Below are 20,681 nucleotides of genomic sequence, written 5' to 3' on the forward strand. Positions count from 1 at the left end.
GTTTATTTTCCATAGTGAGCACATGGAAAAACATGTTTTCTTTATCTTGTCTTCTTTTTTTCTTTTTTAACAGACCATTATAATTAAAATGAAGTTAATTTAGTGTTAGCGACCATTTCATCCAAAATGCAAGCAAACATCTTTTTTATTTATTTATTTATTTTTACGTTTTAACTATCTTGAAAGCTATCCTGAGACCTCATGAATGTTCATTTATTATTTAGTCATTAAGAAATGCTAGGTAGGCTTATTATGGTGTTTTGTTGCAAATGTGGTTTACATAATAGACCCTTTTTTCATATAAAGGTAGCCTACACTGAAGATTTATAAACGAATCGGTTCTGCAGAATCATCACAAGAATGATTCTCTCGTGAATCGGATCTCACTAGCGTCCATGAGGGTAGGAGGAGTGAACATGGCATTGCAGAGTGCCGTGGATACCTTGAATAAACAATTCTTCAGTCAAACGACTGACTCCAGGACTCAAGAGCACTAGAAAACCGCACATGTGGGGAATAGACGCTGTCAGCCCCATTCACCTTTCAGCTTTTTTTTCCACAGCTCATTTGTTCGTAAAGAGAAATAGGCTATCATATACGCGTCTCCGACTATTCCCTGAATGCAGCATAATTTTCAACGGGATTCTCCTTTTTCACCATCCGCGCAGGTAAGGCTGGGTGTGAAAATAAGATTTCTGGTATATTTATTTAATCGTTTATTTTATCCGTGCATTAGCAGCAATGCCAGAATCCGCTATGTATTTGAATGGCTTGTGCGTATATAAAATAAGCAGGCGATATATGGGGTAGTGGGAGCTGACGTTTCCATTTTGAGTCTTCATTTATTTCATTGAATGTTTACATGCAGGCATGGGCGTATAATATGTGCGTTATTTATTTGTTTATCTAATTTTCTTTATGCATGTGATCAAACGATTACATGAAAGCGAAAAGGACTTGCTTCCTTTATAAGCATCCTATACCAGAATTTAAGCTACTCAAGTACATTTATAGAGGGTGCTGGCAAGCACGTGAAATGTGATATAAAAGAGTGTTGTGCTAATAGTAGCCGAACCGAGTTAAAGCACTAGAATAGACAGGCTACATTGTTACTGTGGTTATGATAAGATGATGATTTTGGCTCCTTGCTTTCCTCATGTTTAGTCTAACCGAGACTCTTCGAAGTGTTTGTATGAATCTTTCAAGTGCTCCTAGAAACATGTAATTATCTCACCTGCTATAATATTTCTCATGAAATCTAGTGTTTATTCTTTATGAAAATATTATTGTGTTTAGTGGCTTATGAGATGTTTAATAAGAAATTCATATGATTCAGATTAAATATTTTGTGAGCATGTGGATGGTTAGGAGCTACTTAACATTTTTGGATTTAAATGTGAACTGAGTATTTTTCTCTTTTTTTTCATTTTGATAATTAGTAAAGTTTTGCAAATTAAGTGAACTTTTGAGAAATAGCTTTAAAATGATGTACACTGACATAATGCTCTAGTCATATAACCTATGCCTTAAAGAAAATGCTGTTTTATTCCATGTTGAGGTGGTCGCCCCAATGGGCATAGCCATGTTGATATCACATGACCCACTGTCATCTCATGCAATTGAGTTACTTCTACTATTAAAAATATTTACTTTATTTTATACTTTTTTGTTTTTGCAATGCGTGGACATTAAAGAAAAAAACTGAAATGGCAATATTCGCCACTGTTCCACGGAGAGAAATCGCAATAGTTTGTCAGCTGTATTCCAACCCACGCAAATGCAATGGGATTGAATCCGAGAATATGTACTATAAGTATTTGTATAGTTAGTTTGAAACAGAGAAAAAGAAAAGATAAACAGATTTAGTGTAGCGGCAATAGTTGGTAAACATACTACTTGCCTCCAGGCCAGTAGGTGTCAGTATAATATTACTGAGTTTACCTTTACATACTATACATTTAAGCCCCTGGCTTTTGTTGTGTTTCTCAAATCAGTATGGAGCTGTGAACAACAACAGGATCTGAAATATATAATGTTCAGGGTGTTGACTCATATGTACTTTAGAATAAATTTAGAATAAATATAGCCTACCTCATGACCTTTTATTAAAGCATTTTTTATGTTCATTTTTATGTTTGTGTAAAGCATGACTAAATCAAAACCGCAGAGGTGGTTCTCTTTTTACATCAGACCTTACTCTTTGTTTGCTCTGGTCTTAAAAAGTCCCAAATGCTTGCTTAAGATCATGATGACATGTAACCCGAAAACCTGCCTACCCACTCACATTATGTTAAAGCTTACTTTAATACGTTGTGTGGTTTTGTTTAAAGTGTTGCTCTTAGCCTATCTTAAAAGGCTGTGAGGAAAGCTTTTGTAAACGATCTAGTCACTGAAGTCTAGATTAAAAGAGCTGGATATCTAGTGATAACCGCAAGTTAATGCTAATATTTATAGACTGAATTTCAACTAGGCAGTTTTTTTGTATTTGTAAATGAATCACTCTTGTAACATCACTTGTTATTCAAGGGCTAGATCACCCACAAATGAAAATCTTTCAAATTTCTTTACCTTCATGTCATTCCAAACCTGTAAGACTTTGCTTTTTCTGTGGAACACAAAATATTTTATTTCATGCAGTGAAAGTCAATGGCATTTCATGTTGTTCTTGACCCCATTTACTTTAATTGCATTGAGAAAAGCTGTTCTTTAAAATCTTTTAGTATAGAATCTTTTAGTGTAAGTCCTACAGGTTTGGAACGACTTGATGTTGATGATTGCTAATGTTCCTGTACATTCAACTTCATTACTGCTTAGTTTTGTTTTTGATTATGCATAGAAGTGCTTATGGTCTTTTGTGTATATGGTCGAACTACCAAATGATGCTCACATAATCCTACGGAGATGTTTGCCAACTCTTGCTTTGCATTTTTGTTGTTCTGAATAATATTATGATGTCAGTTCATCGTATTACAAATTGAATTTCAAAGCTCAGGTAAGTGGACTTTGACAGAGTATGTGCGGTTGGCATAGAGAGACAGAAATACTCCTGTCATTTTGCACAGAGCAGAACAGTAAATGCCATCTGACCATGTGGAAAGAAAGCCAGGATGAGGAAATGGAGGGATGGAGTGAAATGGTGAAATGTTTGTGTGTGCGTCTGTCTCAGTATGGATGGCTGGAAGGGGTTCATTGTTCATGAGATAATGACAGGATCATCTACCAGACAGGAGGTCACCACGCCCCTCAATCATAACCCATAATTGATTGACCATAATGGAGATTGAAGTACATTATTCATAGTTTGCGAGGGAAAAAATTACAGCCAGCCCACTGTGAGATGGGGGTCAGATAAATCAGGAGGAGAGGTGCGCGCGTAAGCAACGGCTTGTTGAAGAGACAACCGACTGAACGTGATCTTGTCAACATCAGAGCTCAATGAGATCTCAGCAGTGTTTTAAGAAAAAGACATTTACAGGGCCTCTTAAACTGGCTCGTGTTGTGGTCTGTGAGGAGGGGGAGGGGTGTGGTGGTTTAAAAAGACAAATGCAAGCAAAGAGTCCTGTATTAAACTAATGGCGTAAGCAAAAGTGGAGGGCAAAAGGAAAGAAGCATCTTAAATCATGTCTCCGTGTGCCAGCTTATCTATCAGCAGTACACCACAGAAATGATTTTTTCATCTGTAGAATAGAAATGTCAGCCCGAGGCGAGCGATGTGTATCGTTGATGTTTTTATAGAGTAGGCCAATATTAGGTATGCGATTTATGGCACGTGTGCAACTATCCTTAACTTCACATGCATTAACACTCAGAAATCAGGAGCCAAACTTAAAAGGTTGGGTTTGAATGCATTTCCTTAAGATTTATGGGTTATTTTAGCTTTTTATGCACTAAGTCCGTAATCTACTTTTTTACAGATTCCTATGTAGTTTCATAGACATGTGACCACTGAAGGCTCCACATACTTCTGTAGAATTTGAATGACGGTCATTCATAAAGTTCTACACATGCTTCACCCCTTACATATTCATTTGTTGTATTTTCTAGGTCACATTTTTCAGTTATTTGATTATGGATAATTGATGTATAAAATGTCCATGGAGGTTTCAGCATCAAGATTCAAAGTATGTATAAGCATTGTGACAAGTGAGCATTTCTAGTACACTACAGAACATTGGCCTCACTATAACAATAAAAAAACTATTTATCACTACCACTCAGTAAAATAATTGGCAAAATGCTGTTTAAAGTGTTTTATATGCATAAATACTAAATGCATATGCTGACATTCATTTTTGAGTGCCGTGTCCTCATCTTAATATCCAGTCAACAACTTATTCATAAAACCAAGTCAACCTCCCTACATTTTTATATTTAAAAAAAATAAGTTCTTGTGTGTATACAATACATAAGAAACGATCGCCCACTTCTGTTTCCTCACAACTTTTAGAGTTTTTAGGTTCCGTGGGCCATCAATGTCTCAAAAGTATTTCACGTCGGCTAACCATAGGCTTTCATATTCCAATAAAAGCTCCATTTAACACATTTTCACCATATTAAGATCCATAGCACAGAATTTTGCACATTTCCTCCAAAATCAGCATAGAAAATGTAAAAAGGTTCCGCAGATTCCATCTGGGCCTACTTATAACTAAATGTCACAGCGACTTTTAGAACTTTCATTCTTTTAGTTGGTTTAGATGTTGAAGAAATATTCACCAAAACCACTACATTTTGGTTTTGCAGTCAGTTTTGAATTAGAACAGCGGGTTGAGCTGATCATTTCCAACATGTATTGCCCTGGCTCCTGCGTCTAGGTCTCTAGACAGCTTTAATGGCTGTGGGGATAAAGGTTTTCGCAGGTCACCGTGTGGCAGGATCAGCATAATTGAAGGCTTGAGAGGACGCAGTAGGGGCGATAGTTAAATTGGACTTAAGACTGTTATTCAATGGTGTCTTAATTTAACCACCCTGGGTTATATGAAGCAAAGCCCACTGAGAAAAGTGGCTCACTCGAATGCCAATCATTCCTCACCGATCCTGAGACTTTTGAAGGTTACAGGGCTGTCTGTGGCTGGGCTGACGGATTGATGTATGTCCCCTGTCGAGCAGAGAATTCAGAGTCCAAGGCCGCCGCAGTGCTGTCCTATTAGGGGGGATTGTCCTTCACAACTTCTTAGCCGCCTGTCCTTTCCGGAGCCTACAGAGCTCAGGCAAGGGCATTGTGTCTGCTACAATAAGCCGAGCTGTGGAGTGCTTCACCCTTACATAATTATATGGCTTTAATGCAAGCATCTTTCACTGTTCATCCACTCACGCCAGCAAGTGCAAAAAGAGCGGCGTTGTCAGAGAGTGTTGCTGGATGTATCCCTACTTCATTATGACTTGCTCTTCAGAGGGCTTTTTTAGAAATTAAATTGCTTTGGCAATTAACTAAAAGGGGATTTTTGGAATTTATGAATGACTGAGAAGATTGATATATGGCGAGAGAGGACAGCAGCATGTGAGATGGACGTGAGGCTGAGGTAATGGATTTATCGCCACGTTGAGAGCCACATGAAAGGAGCGAGAATAACTGTACCCACTTTTTAGGACCATGACGGCCTCATGATCATACTCGTTGTGTTTGAGCCTGGTTTCTGCCAGGTACTGTGAAAGTAAAGTCTTTCCAAGGAGCTCTGTGGGGACATTACGACATGGGTGATTTCACCAGCTGCATTTTTGTGTACCCAGTTCGATAAGATATGAGGTCATGCTTGCTAGATGTCGTTATGAAAATCTAATCCAACGGTTGCCTGTCGAAACAAAGACGGCTCTGTGGCGAGCAGATCAAGAAAATAATGCACAGCTTGAACTTAGACCTTCAAGGTGTTTCTTAAGAGTTAATTAAAAAGAATTCATTGCCTGGTAATCTATAACATATGGTGAGAAAAGATTGTGTCTCCACTTTGAATACAAACGCTGGGTATCACCGTCTGCTCGTATAGCGTATTGGCCTTTTCAGAGTTTAGATTAGGGAAGGATGGTTTGACGATATATTATGTGCCACGGTGGAAATGTGTCAGCTGGTAGATATTCTGCTGTACTGTTTATACCGCGATTATATCCAGCCTGATTTTAAACCGATATATGTGCATATGTATTTTATTTATCATTTTTAAGACTTTAAAAAAACATTTTTTATGATTTATGAAATATATTTTTAATGGTTCATAAAATATTATTTACTTAAGATTATTTTAAGACTTCAAAGGTGGCTTATATGTGACTAAATGACTATCTATATATCTATATATCTGTCTGTCTGTCTGTCTGTCTCTCTATATAATAGTTTCTCCGTTCTTGACAGTCACTCTCAGTTTTCTCAAATAGGTCTCTCTACTGCTAGTAATTGAACTAGAGGCACTGAGAATGAGAGGGAAAAACTTGTTCAGTCAAAATAATATGTTCTTTAAAGACATTTAATATTTTCTTTGCTCATTTCAGAGTTAAATACCATGGCTGTTATGTCTGAATTGTGCCGTTATCAAGAAAGATATTACAGACGAGTTCTGTGGCAGTATGGGCATCACAGAGAAGTGTTCAAAGTTTTTGAAAATGTTTGAACAGTCAGACAGTTCATGGTCAAGGGCTGTTTAGCGTGAGTGTCTGGAAAGTCCTCTGGCCATGATTTGGCAGAGAGCGAGCGGTGATGGGCAGCGGATCCACCGCGCTAAAGCATAAACTGGGCTAATCTGTTACTGAGCAACAGCAGGCACCTCTTCACAACACGTTGTGGGTGTGTAGTTCATGCCGTTACCCGGGGGATGCGGTTTTGTTGAGTTCAGCTCATGGCACATTTTTTTTGGCATAGTCTGGTTGCCCTCCGTGTTTGGACTATGGAAGGAATCTGCGTTGATGGAGAGACAGAAACACGAGGGACAGCTGGGTAAACATTACAGTCCTGTGTTTTCAACATGCCACTTTGATATGTTAATTCTTGGTGCTTTTGCATCGCTAGAGAGGTGTAGTCTTTTTGTTGTGGTCATTTGTGTTTTGTTTAAAGGTTTTATTGGTGCTTTGAACAAAAAGTGTCACCTCATTCATCACAAAGGGGCAGCTGTTTTCCCATTTGATAGTCATCAGTAAATCAGAACATTACCCTTCCCCTAAGTAGCGCATACTAAAGACAGCAGCTCTGCGAGACCTTGGAAGTGGCGGACGTGTCTTGGTCACACCGCTGAAGATGACGCTATCGTCACCCTTGCGCATGGCCTTAGAACTGACCCAGAGGGCCAGATTTTTTCCCACCAGGCTGAGATAATTATCATCTAGGCTGCTCTGGAACAGCACTTTACTGTTCGTTGGTGTATTTTTAGTGGGCATCTCCAATAATGGGGGCCGAAACCTGATCCAGCCTCCTGCTCTGTTGAGTGGATTAAGGCCGTTTGGCGGTAGTGTGTCACCCGCAGTTCAAGGTTGACATCCACTTTAGGAGTCACACCAAGGTCAAGCACGGTTTAATAAGCTGTTTTGTCAGGTCGGGACACATGATCTTCTGTTGACCAGTGATTTGGGTTAATTATGAACAATGATCTCGCCATAGCTGAGGTGAAAACAAGGCTCCAGGAAGAAAGCTGTGTGTGTCAGATCACCTGAACACGTGATTTGTTATTTGTGGAAGGTTATAGCCTCCAGTAAAGTGTTAGGCCAGGCTATTTAAGATGAACTGAGGTGAATGTGATCATTATTATCATTTGGGGTGGGTGAGTGACAGTAAAGTTGTTGTGATTTTGACCTTTCTATTCATGGAATAATATTGAAATCTAAAATGTACCACAGTTTCTACTAAAATATCAATTAGCACAACTGTTTTCAACATTGATAATAATAATAAGAAATGTCTCGAGCAGCAAATCAACATTAGTATGATTTCTGAAGGATCATGAGACACTGACGATTCAGCTTTGCCAATAAATTCTATTTTAAAATATATTAAAATAGAAAGTACATATTTTAAATTGTAGTAACATTTCACAGTATTACTGTTTTTGCTGTATTTTTGTCAAATAAATGCAACCTTGGTAAGCATAAGATACTTTTCAAAAACAATAAAAAATAAGCTTACCAGCCCCAAAGTTTTGAACAGTAGTGTGTATTCATTTAGAATTCATAATATATGTAATATGTTAATAAAATATTATTATTTTGTTATTGTTATTATAAATAAAAAACATTATTCATACTGTTTTTTTTAGATTATTAGATATTACAGATTATATATTATAAAACCATATAATAATGTCATATTTCAAAATCTAGTGACCTTCTCAATATTTTGTGCGTGAAATAAAAATGATCTTTTATTCATGTATATGATTGGGTTTCCACACATTTAGAGTTGAAGTGACCAAATGTAATAATTTATGAATAAGCTGTCAAAAAGCCCATATTGGTAGTTAAAGAAGTTGAATATTCGGAAGGACATGTCCTCTGTACATGATGAGAGCTTGGCTATTTTAATTCCCCTGCTCCAAGACAGATTAACATGACTTTAAGTGTTTTATGATGTTTCCCACCACTGAAGTTATGTTCTGAAAATGTCAATATAGAAAGAGGATTTTCTAAAACCTCCTATTGTAACCTTCAGACGCTTTAAAAAAAGATCGATTTGGTCCTTTTTCAACTATGCTAGATGGGCAGACTGATGTGATTGTTCATAGCACAAACCTCATGGTAACTTTTTTTTGCTGTGCTGTGTTCATTTGTGGCATCAGCAGAAAGGAACTAGAACACAGAATCAGAACTGCTATGCTAGGGTAGAATTATTTGGGCCAAAGTGCACAAAATGGAGGTCACTTGTTGGATTGTCAAATTTTGCTAATAGCAGAACCTTATTGTTTTAATCTGCACGTAGGAGTTTTTTGTAGGTGTAAAAATCTACATTTTGACACACTATTGACTAAGTTCTGGTCTCACTAGCACAGCATGTTACATAAGATAGGATAAGTTGTATTAGGAGTCCACTTACATGCAAATCGGTCTGTTTTCAGAGCAAATCTAAGGGGATTTGCAATAATCTAAAATGACAGTTACGACCTTAATACCCTTTTGATACACGTCGACGTGACCCTGCGCAAACCAGACCTCAACTCCGGTCAACTGCAGTGACACAGTTTCACACATGCTTCAGTTAACCTCCATTTTATGCACAGCAGGCTGACAATTTTCAGCTTTTATGTGCCATTTTGTTGCTTATGCAATTGTGGTTCGCTTGACATTCGCAGCTAGACGCCTCTGATTTAGCTGGCTTGTTTTTTGAAGCAATATGCACTTTTCTGTGGTTTGACCTCGCTGATTAGGAGGAGATTAGAGCTGACCTGAAAACATTTGAATGGCGTAAATAAGGGCAATGATATAATTGGTGCTTGGGTCTGCTCATCCACCATCCAGCCGCTCGGTTCGTGTGGGTGGCGAGGCTAGCAAGGAGAACTGAAGGTGATAAAACATCCAAGTTGCCTGTAAATGAGATGAAGACTGGAGCAGCACCGGGTTCAGCCATTAAAGATGTTTTATAGCAGCCCTGCGTACTCTTCCCCCCCTGAGGTGCACACACGTAAACCTATCTATCAAAGGGAATTGACCTGCCTTTGAGTGATCACTTCACAAGACCTGCTGTTGTCATGAAAACATTGGCATGTCCTCCATGTGCACGCCCTCAGCCCTAGTTCGTGCTAAAAAAGGGTGTACCTCCTTAAAATATGATTGAGATTGCTTAAATTTCGAAACTTTGGGTTAAAAGTTACCTCATCGAAAAACGATAGTATTATAGCATATAAAACCCAAAATACGTTCATTTCGCAAACATTTTGTCGTGGGCTAGTATCCAACAGGCTATTAGCACGCAAAGCTGCCGTATTTCACGTTTGAGTGACATTTATTTCTCTTTAATGCAATCTTCCACAGTGTTCCCAACCGGTTCGCCTGTATTCGGCGGATGCCCTTGTATGCCCTCTGTAACAGCGGATAGTGAAGCTGCCCTCTGAGTTCGTGGAACAAAGCAGAAAATAAAGTTGCTGCCTGCAAAGTGCTGCAGTAGGTGGCTTTAACATTCCCATCCACTTTCAGCTCCCGCTAACCTTGCTGAGCTCTGACATCATCCTGGAACAATGTCAGATCCATGTAGATGAATATAATTAAACAAGCGCTTATCATCCAGCCGGGGAAAGTTTAGTGGCAGGTCAACCATGTTTGCCTCTCTCTCAGCTGAAGGTCGGACGAGGGTTAGACAGGCAGTTTGCAGGCTGGAAGGTATGTGAAAGACACAAAACACAGACTAGGCCAACACAAGAACATTTTCCAGAGCACAAAAAGTCTATTTTTACACTAGCTCGTTATTTACATTGAGCTCTGTCGGGCCAGACTATATTGGAACATTGAGTAACGATGTCAAATTTACCACATTATCTACAGTTTCCTCTGAAATTCCACATTTATAAGTATAAAAACAAAATAAATTAAATTGTGATCTTTTATACTGTTGTATAAATAGTTGTAACAATAACTGAAATCATTGTGTATTTTAGTGAAGACTTTTAAGAATTATAGTCAGATTAATTTATCATATGTATTTGCGCTGCCATATATGGTAAGTCAGATTAATTTATCATATTTTTATTCATATTAATTACCTGATAATTAATCAAATTAATCAATAAATGCTAAAAAAGCACAGTGTAATTCAGTATCATTATTTTAACAGTGAAAGCATTGAATAGATAATTTATAAAGTGTTAGAAGTCAATATATTGTTTGTTCTATTTCCATATCAGTGAACATAAACCAATCACTGGCTGACAGTTCACAGTAATGTTTTGCAATTGATTTTGTTGTTCTGCTCATGGTAGACATGTTTATAGTATTCTGTCTGCTATGCTTTAAAATAGATGGCCTACGTAAAGTACCGTCTTTGGTTGTCAGCATCTCATGCCATTTGGGTCACATTTAAGACGACGTTTTGAAGTTTAAAGTAGTTAAACTTTTTTTCAAAATCATCTTGCGTTACATTGTACAGCACTCCATTTAGCTATTTTTTAATGCAAGAACATGTGACCTGAGAAGTTCACAAGTTTTATCACATTTTTTTTTTATTACAGTTCCAAATCTTCAGCTGTTTACACTGTATTTTAATGTGAATTTAAATAGACTGCAATAACATATAGGTGACTATTGATGTTGATGAGTTGAAATTGAGAACTGTAATAACAAGCACCATTTGCTACCTAACAAGTGAGTAAACATGTGGTTCCAAAATGAGGCAACCTGTCACAGCCAAAGCCACGGTGTTAGGTCTCTGCTTTGAATTCTAGCGAGTTCCAGCGAAACCATTTGCTTAAGATAGCATGAGGCACAATATGTTACTTAATAAGGCAAGGGATTTTTAGAGTCCTCCGCCATTAGCCGCTGAAATAATCTCCTCCCTGAATGGGAAAAGGCAGCAGTGAAGGGAGTAAAAACGAGTGCGCTGCATAGCCTTTGGATAGGAGCAGTATTTAATTAAGATCAGCCTGTCTCACATACATGCTGGCTGATAAGGGCTCCAAAGCACATCTGGCAATATGAGAGCTTGATCTCTCTTTGCTGGGGTTAATGAAGGTGGTCTCTGCTGAGTTATTTGATAAAACTCAGCTGAACTTTTCTTTTGTCCAGTCAAAAAAAGTGGAAGACTATATGTGACCTATTTTCTCCAGCACAAAGCAAAGAGTCATAGTGAAATACGTTTAAAGGGCTTGGAATGGAATTCGGAAACTTGTGAAATAGAATTACATTGATCTGAAAGGATATTACAAATATAAAAATATGACATTGATTCAGTACCGCCTATAGGAAATATTTCTACAGTGTAAACCACACTGACTGGCCGATATATTTAATATTCTTTTTATTTCAAGTAATGATTTTGCTAGGTATGCAAATTATGATTTTGCAATCATTTTAATACCCTTTTTATGACCAAAAGTTCCCTAAAGAGCAAGTATGAGAATGTCAAGACGGATGTTTTAATACTTTAAGATGTGTTTTAGACTCAAACTTGAGCAATAGAAAAATCTTAATTTTTATTTTAAATTTTTTAAATGCTATTTTCATTATTTAGCCTATAGAGAAAATATATAACACAATAATTTAAGGTATATGACAATATAAAAATATTCAATACATATTCCATTTGTTTACATACTTGTATTTTATTTTATTTTATTTTATTTTATTTTATTTTATTTTATTTTATTTTATTTTATTTTATTTTATTTTATTTTATTGTATTTTATTTTATTTTATTTTATTTTATTTTATTTTATTTTATTTTATTTTATTTTATTTTATTTTATTTTAAGTTTTGTTGCCCAGCTTTTTGGGCTGCCTCTTATGTTCTGTGATGTTGCCCTTAGTATTAAAGGGGAAGACAGACTAACTAATCAGCTTTTCCATTTTGTCCGTGAACATAACCTCTGATCTCAGGGGCACCAAGTCTTGGTTCCTTATCAGGACCTCTGGCAGTTGTTCAGCCCATTGCCACATGAGAAATGGATACTACTATGCTCAAATATCCCTACAGCGTATTCCTGTTAAGAACAAGGATTCTTGCCTACATGTTCGCCAGTTTCAACATTAACGAGCTCTGTTTTTTACTTCTTGTCACGGTATGTATCTTGAGTGTTGTGAAAGACAAATGTGTCCTAGCATTCCAGTGACTTGTGTAAACTTAGCTCCATAGGCCAACCTGCATGCATAGTATTTTCAGATAAGATATCTGGCAACATGTTTTCAGCCATACCAGGCTGGGATGATGAACAACGCTAAATTCCGTCCCCTCCTGATCACCCTCCTGAGGTTAAACTAAAAACTGCTCTATGCAGGCTAAAGCACACCCAAGTGCAGGACAAGAACAGCTGGGTACCAGCACAGCCACGATTGGCAGGGTGTAGGGTTTCATCTGCCGAGGGGGTCAATTCTACTTCCTCGGAAGAGGGCCCGGGCCTCTGAGAATCTGTCATCGTTCACCTTGTAAAAGCTCTGCATGTATCTGTTTTTGACCTCCCAGAAAAAGCCATCTATCTAGGGTGAGCATCTATGAAGTGTTAATGCAATAGCGTTCAGAGTAGTTCATACCATTCTTTGAGGTGGGAGGGTGGAATTATGAAAATGGTAAACATTTTAATTAGTAAAAAAATTAAAAAAGGAAATGTCTGAGCTGAAATAAAGAATTCTAGACGTAAAATACTTGTTTTAAATATTATAATAAATAATATATAAATATTTTTAATCAATTATTCTTAACAATTGAATGTAACTTTTTAATTGTCAATTTAAAGTAATTCCTTTAAATGCAATTAGTGTTTTGATGTGCTTTATTTTTCTTCCCAAAACCAAAAATAAAATTTTTAGCCATTTATGGCTACCAAAAATGCCTCCTTTATGTAATTGTGTGGCACACATATCACTGTTATAGATAGCAATCTAATTAGGTGTAATTACATAAAATGGTTTACATTTATTTAAATATATAAAATAATTAACAATTACATTTTATGGCTTACATAAATTCTGATTGCAATATTATTATTTAAAATTTATATTTCAGTTCATTATTTACAATAAATGTTACATTTTTCCTTTTTTTTTTTTTTTTTGTTATTATTATTATTATTATTATTATTATTATTAATTGATCAACATAAACCCAAACAAAAATATTTTTTATTTTAACCATTTTTGGCCAAAATGTTGTAGCAAAAAGGGATGCTCCTCAACATTTCGGCACCTCCTTTATGTAATTGGGTGGCATGGCATGCATGTCCCTGTTATGGATGGCATTCGAAGCAGAGAAACACTAAATCAGTGTGCGTAAGCTATGTGACCTCCTTTTAAGCTCCCTTATACTTCGATTCCCTCCCATGTGTCATCTCTTAGACGATGCACTGCCTTCATATTGCAAATCGTATCTTTGGCTAGACAAGCAGATAACTCTGCGATTCCTCTGTGGTGTGAGGTTAGAGGTACACGGGCTCTATGAAATTTTTCATCACAGGGACTGATAGCACAGGCGGCCGTTAGAGAAAGCCAGGATATTTGAGATATCTATCAGGGTACCGTGAAGGTTTTTTTTTTTTTGTCTTGCAGATGCAGTTCAAGGACGCCTGCAGGCAGCACGACCCTCGCTGTGCTTCTGACGTGACACAAGGTCACGCACACTCACCCTCTGACATTCACTCAGTACAGACAGTGAGAGAGAGAGAGAGGAAGAGTGTGTGTTACTGAGAGAGCAAGTGGGGGAAGGGAAAGAGCGAGGATGGGGTTGCAGTAAAAGTCATCTTCCCCTGTGTGCTCTGAGTAAACAGTTCACTTTGCTCTGTGTGAGCGCAGCCAGGGCCTCATTTGCTCAGCCGTTTTTACTCATCTCTCCCATTTGCCGACAACTTGAGACATGCTGTTCTCTGGCTGCCTCTCAGTAGGACCGTTTGTCACGTCAGGGGGTTTTATTTGACTTAAGTATGAGTTATCTCAAACTCTGCGCCGAAATTAATGCACCTTTAAATTCTGTGCTGTTTCAAGCCTTTATAGTTCTTTTATGTGATCAGTGCTGAGCACTCAGGATATTGAGATGACATACGCTTACATTCTCTGCTAAACGGATGCTATTGTGATGTACATACAATGTCACAGATGATATATTGATATTTTACCCAAAATAGAGATGGGAGAAATTGCAATTTTTTCATAGTGGACTAGTCAGAGTAAAGATTTGTATTAATTAGCATGTTCACTACATGCTTTTCTTAAAGGGATAGTTCACTCAAAAATAACAATTTTTTCATAGTGGACTAGTCAGAGTAAAGATTTGTATTAATTAGCCGCAAATTAAGGTATTTTTGATGAAATCTGAGAGCTTTCTCACCTGCGGACAGCAACACAACTGACAAGCTCAAGGCCCAGAAAGGTAGTAAAGACATTGTTAGTAATGTACTCAGTGGTTCAAAAAATAACAATTCTGTTAGTAATTACTCACCCTCATGTCAGTTCAAACTCACAAAATATCTTAATTTGTGTTCCGAAGATAAACAAAGGTATTATGGGTTTTGAATTTTCAATTTTGGGTAAACTATCCCTTTAAGGGACTTTATGTGTACGTAGATCAACCAGTGTAATTGTAATATAATTGTAAGTACTAATATAATTGATATTTTAGCTTTTATTTTTGTATTTTCAGTTTTCATTTTATTTTAGTTTGTCATTTTGTTATGTGACTTCATAATATGTATTTTTAAATATTTCTACTATTTAACTTTATTTTTCAGTTTCAGATTTTTAAAAGGTTTTTAACGTTTTTTTTTTAAATTATTATTTAGTTTAATATTTATGATTTATTTTATTTCTGCATTATTCCAACTCCGATAACAATTTTTAAGAGTTTTAGTTAATGATAACAATGATTTAACAATGAATTGGAGACTTTTAGAAAATAATAATTTTAACAGTTAGATTTTGCTTGGGCATTGTGCAAAGAAAAAATTGTAGCCATTCACGTTAAACGTTGTTTAATGTGAACATATTTGCATACAAATACAAACATTTAATCAGCACAGCTGTTTTCAACGTTGATAAGAAATGTTTGAGCAACAAATCAGCATATTAGAATGATTTCTGAAGGATCATGTGACACTGAAGACTGCTGTAGCCGCTCACATTAAACAATGTCTTGAAGAAAAACAAGTAGAAGCTTCTGGCAGCCAGTGGAGCTGGCAGTGGATTAAACAAAAATACGCAAATGGTAAATGGTAATCATATCATGGCTAGCACCAACGTAATTGCCTTTCAGAAAATGTGTTAGGATAACTTAGCAATCTTTGCCACCTAATTAATATTCATGAAGCAAGCCCAGTGTTTATATTATATTCCCACCACTTTTCAGATAATTTCTACACCCCTGATTATTAGCACACTAAAGCAAAGCACACATTAGCACTTTAAAACTCCTCTCAAGAAGGTTGTGTCCCATTTGTGGTGCCATTGTAAAAAAACAAAATAAAGGATAAATGCTAATCGATTAGTCAGATGGATGACTAGTTAGTCACTATAACCCAAAGATACCAGCAGAACATGGATTGGTGGCAGACATGAGCAAGGCCATGCTATCATTTGAAACTGTTTCTGCTACTGTTTGACACTCATTAATAAATAACAAAACAGAAAATAGGACAAGAGGATAGAGGGAGAGAGAACAACTGTGTAAACATTGCTTTTAAAGAGACAGCCTGTCAAAGGATTGCTGACTCGTTTAGCTTTGCGTCTTGCACTGTTATCACCCCCCCCATTAAGTTTTTAATCCAACTTCATTTCTGCTAATTAGCAACTGTAGGACTGACAGGCTTCGCCATGTCCATCCGTCTGTGTCAGGACAGCGATTGCCTCTCCTGAGTTGTTCATTACTTTTGTCTTTTTCAAGTCCTTCAAAAGTGCTTATTATTATTTAAGTCAAACCGATGGAAAGTGTACTGTCAGCTCTTTTGGGAGTGGGCCGTAGTACAGAGCGCAGGCCAGGAACACAGGAGGGACAGTTGGAGGTACATAAAAAGCCCATGTGTGGTGGAGGCCTACCGCTAGCTGCTCTGTGGGTAGCCGCTGCGCTTTTTAGATGCTGGGTTACCATGACGATCAGAAAAAATATCTCTGCTTTATGATGGTACTGTGGTACTTTGATATACAGTATACTGTATGAATCATATTCATATACCATTGTATTTCTATAGTACTCCAAAGCACTTTAAAGAATACCAGGGTATAGTGTTGGGTAGTTACTGTGAAATTGCAACTACAGTCATGTTGTTCTTAAATTAGTTGGTTATTACAAGCTAATAAGTAAAAGTAGCTAAACCGATTTGCATGTAAGTGGGCAATACCATTTAATTAAAATGTTGGATGATATTATTATTACTATTTTGCAATTTATTTGGCACAAACCCATTGAGCTTATATATATATATAATTTTTTTTTATTTATTAAATAAAACATATAACTACCATTCACAAGTTTGGGGATCAGTGATTTTTGTAAGAAATGAATACATTTATTCAGCTACATTGATTAAATTGACATGCTTTTGTTTTTGTAGTAGATGCTGTTCTTTTGACCTTTCTATTCGTCAATGTCCAAAATAATACATAATATTTTGCACACAAATATTAATCAGCACAACTGTTTTCAACATTGATAATAATAATAAAAAAAAAATCGGCATATTGGATTACTGAAGACTGAGGTAATGACCGCTGAATATTCATCTTTGCCATCACAGGAATAAATGACTTTTTAAAAAAGTTTAACATCATATATATGTGTTTCGCTTGCACTGACATTGTAATATTATGGCGATTTACACAAATGTATTACTGTTTGATATTATTGCATGAGGAATGTCTTGAAGAAAGCTAGCAGGAAGTTTTTAAATTTAGCAGATGGTTGGTAGTGTATTATTCATGGCACCTACATGACACAAAAAGGGAAGAAACCTGCTTATGTAAGTTGTCAAGACATCTACATTACATCCAGTTTTACTGCAGTGTCAACTTGTAGTCCTCACAGAATTCCCTATAACAAGACCTATATTTGATAAGCCCCTGGATCTCTGGAAATATGACTTAAATCTCATGAAATATGGAAATGCCTGTAGGGATCAACTTCCCATCTAGTGGTATATAACATGGTTTGTTGACATACCTTTAAATGAAACATACAGTTTTAAATTAATTGTTTAGATCAGAAATACTACAGCAGTGGTACATTGTTTCACTGTACTGGTTAAATACTGAATTTAATCGTTTTGAACCTTTGCAATAAATCTGCAGTTTTGGTCATATAAGGATTCGCCTTGTGTACCTTTTCTTAAGTTAACAGTTGTCTTTGTCCGGTCACATCCTTGAAAACTCTCTGCCCCTTCCTCTAGACTCATGCGTTTGGCTCTGATGACTGCAGAGACTTTACTGTTAATAACTTCTCTCTCATCTAGGGAAAAGGCAGGGGACCCAGGCTCTGTCTTCCTTTTAATGTGCTGGCTTTTCTTCAATCATTTAATTAAGAAAAGGAGCGATTATTCAGCCTCGAGTCAGCTCCTTCTCCCTTCCAGCGCCTCATTCATCTCTGATTAAACTTGTAGCATTCGGTAACTGTACTTTCCTGCTCTTTCTGGGGCATGTGAAACAGGAGATTGTGACAGTAGAGAAAAGAGGAACCTGAGGTCTGTGAGCGAGTTGCAGGATAAGAAAATGGTCCCCTTTGGTCTCTTCAACTTGACAAAGGCTGTGCTTGCAGCTGTTATCTCTTTTTGCGTTTAAGTTTGGGTTATCTCTTTTTTTGGCAGCATAACCTTTCTGAGGGTTTCAATGCGTAGTTATACCACCCAATTAAGTGCTGACCCCTCATGGGAATTCACAATAAAAGTTGGGGTCTTTTCAGTAATTACAGTAATCAAAATAGTTGACAGTTTTATGTACAAGGTTGCATTTATTTTCACCTAGCAAAAAAAAATCTGTAAAAGTTACGGTAAAAAATAGGTAGCTGTGGTTGCCAGAATTTTACAGTGAAAAATATGAAGCAAATATTTTTCGCGTTTATTTTGATAGGACAGTATAGTAGTGACAGTAAGCAAAGTGGGAAAGAGAGAGGGGGGAGGGATTGGGAAAGGCCCACAAACCAGGATTCGAACTCGGGACGCCCTGAGCACAAAGGTGCTATATGTTGGCACACAAGGATAACAATATTTTAGGTTTTACAGATTTAACGTAAATTTACATTTAAATACCGTAATTTCATTAACCAATATTTTTAATGTACCAACTTATGGAAGTACCGAAACCTTTGGAATACACTGATAACCACCAAAAGCAGGTAGTGATGAGAGTCACATGATGAAACAAAGCCCATCTCAAGCAGCTTTAAACACTAACATATATAGGGTGCACAGTGTCATTCATTAATTTAACAACATTAGATGTAACATACAACTGTAATGTACACAATAGAGGCTGACATTTTTTCAGGACTCCTGCGGGTCGCGGGAATCCTGTGGGAATGGAAACAAAATCACTATTAATCACGGGATTGGGACGGGACAGAAAAAAATGTCAGCGGGAGTGGGCAGGACCGGGAATCGTAATAACACTTTGATCCCCAACTTTATACACAAATATAGCCTTGCCCTGTCTCCTTATGCTCTCCTCCTGTTTGCTTTGGTGTGGCTGGTTAAGTGAATGACGTACATGTGACGGAGATTGTTAATGGCTGGTCTATGTGGTAATACAGTAGCCTACATTGGGCAGGACTTCCAAAAGCCCACCTATCATTCATTAACCACAAATATAGCTTTTCATCTAAAAGATGTATGTAGTAACAACTTTACATGGCCACTCAATCTAATGTTAACCTACAGAAATATGTGCTATTGAAGTGTGTGTGGAAGCGCAACAGCAGCGCACTCACAGCATGACAGATAGAGGCACCGGTGCTCTCACTTGCTCTTAAAATACTCTGTAATTTGTGGTCATACAGATAACAGTAATAAATCTTTTGAATCCATAAAAGACACTACGTTTATTTGTGTGCACTCGGAATAACAACGAAACATTGCGCTTCTGTAAAATAATTAAAGCAAACAAGATGCGCTTTCTGCAGTCTCGGTCATGTGAACTTGAGCGAGAAACTTCGAAACTCTGTGAATGAAAAATAAATCTATAGAGAGTGAAATGTCTACTTCCAAATGAAAAAAAATTAAAATAGAAAACGTGTGTGTTAGCATGGATGATTTACCTGAAATTTAATGTGTGTGCAGTGCACAATATGCATTGTTTAAGATGGCTTTCAGTTCAATAAAATAAGAAAAAAAACTACATTTTGGATTTTTATTCAACTAAAGTGGGCATGCTGTGATCTGTACTGTACTTTTTTTTTTTTTTTGCTGTGATCTGTACTGTAGTTTTTTTTTTTAAAAATACAAAACAGGAGTGAGAGGGAACTGGAGTCATTCTTCCTGGATTGGGACGGGACGGGATTTTCCCACAGTTTTTTCATGGGATTGGGACGGGACAGGTTTTTTTTTTTTTTTTTTGTTTTTTTTTTTTTTTTTTTTACGGGATTGGGATGGGAGAGATTTGAAAATCCACTCCCGTGTCACCCTCTAGTACACAACTGATAAGAAAAAAACTATTTCAACAAAAAAACATCAAATTTGAAATGTAACGCAGGGAATTCTGGGAATGTCAATTTACGGTTATTCACTGCAAATTATTCATTCTTTTTCACTTCCAAAAATATACTACTGTTTTTCACCGTAAATAGTAGGGGAACTTATTGTTAACCAATTAATAGGTTTTTACTGTAGCATTTTTACAGTATTTTACCATTAAATTCATGGTCATTTATATGTTTTTCAATTGTGTGGAATTGTTTTTTATAAATTTTTTGGCTATGTTATGAAATGTAGACTTTACCTGTAACCTTTTGTAATTTTTTACCTGTAATTTTTTTAAATGGCATCTACACTTGAACATTATTCATTTTCGCTGTATGGAAAAACATGAGGAAAACTCTTTTACTAGTATACTAGATTTGAGCAAGGTTGAGCTTGAGTGGTTGTGTCGAAAATCCACTTGGC

The 20,681-nt window shown here is 36.7% G+C and overlaps 1 protein-coding gene across 2 annotated transcripts in view; it reads left to right on the plus strand.

Annotated features, from left to right (window-relative positions):
• Positions 1 to 347: 347 nt before the first annotated feature.
• Positions 348 to 20,681, plus strand: part of nrip1a (nuclear receptor interacting protein 1a) — a 33,961-nt gene continuing 13,627 nt past the window's right edge. The window contains exons 1-2 of one of the 2 annotated variants that reach the window (XM_042739710.1): positions 348 to 668; positions 14,158 to 14,218. The gene's annotated coding sequence lies outside the window, so the exon portion shown is untranslated. The remainder of the gene's footprint in view (positions 669 to 14,157; positions 14,219 to 20,681) is intronic. The other variant, XM_019117292.2, reaches the window with a different exon arrangement.

The sequence above is a fragment of the Cyprinus carpio genome, chromosome B15 (assembly GCF_018340385.1).
Source record: "Cyprinus carpio isolate SPL01 chromosome B15, ASM1834038v1, whole genome shotgun sequence".
Taxonomy (NCBI): domain Eukaryota; kingdom Metazoa; phylum Chordata; class Actinopteri; order Cypriniformes; family Cyprinidae; genus Cyprinus; species Cyprinus carpio.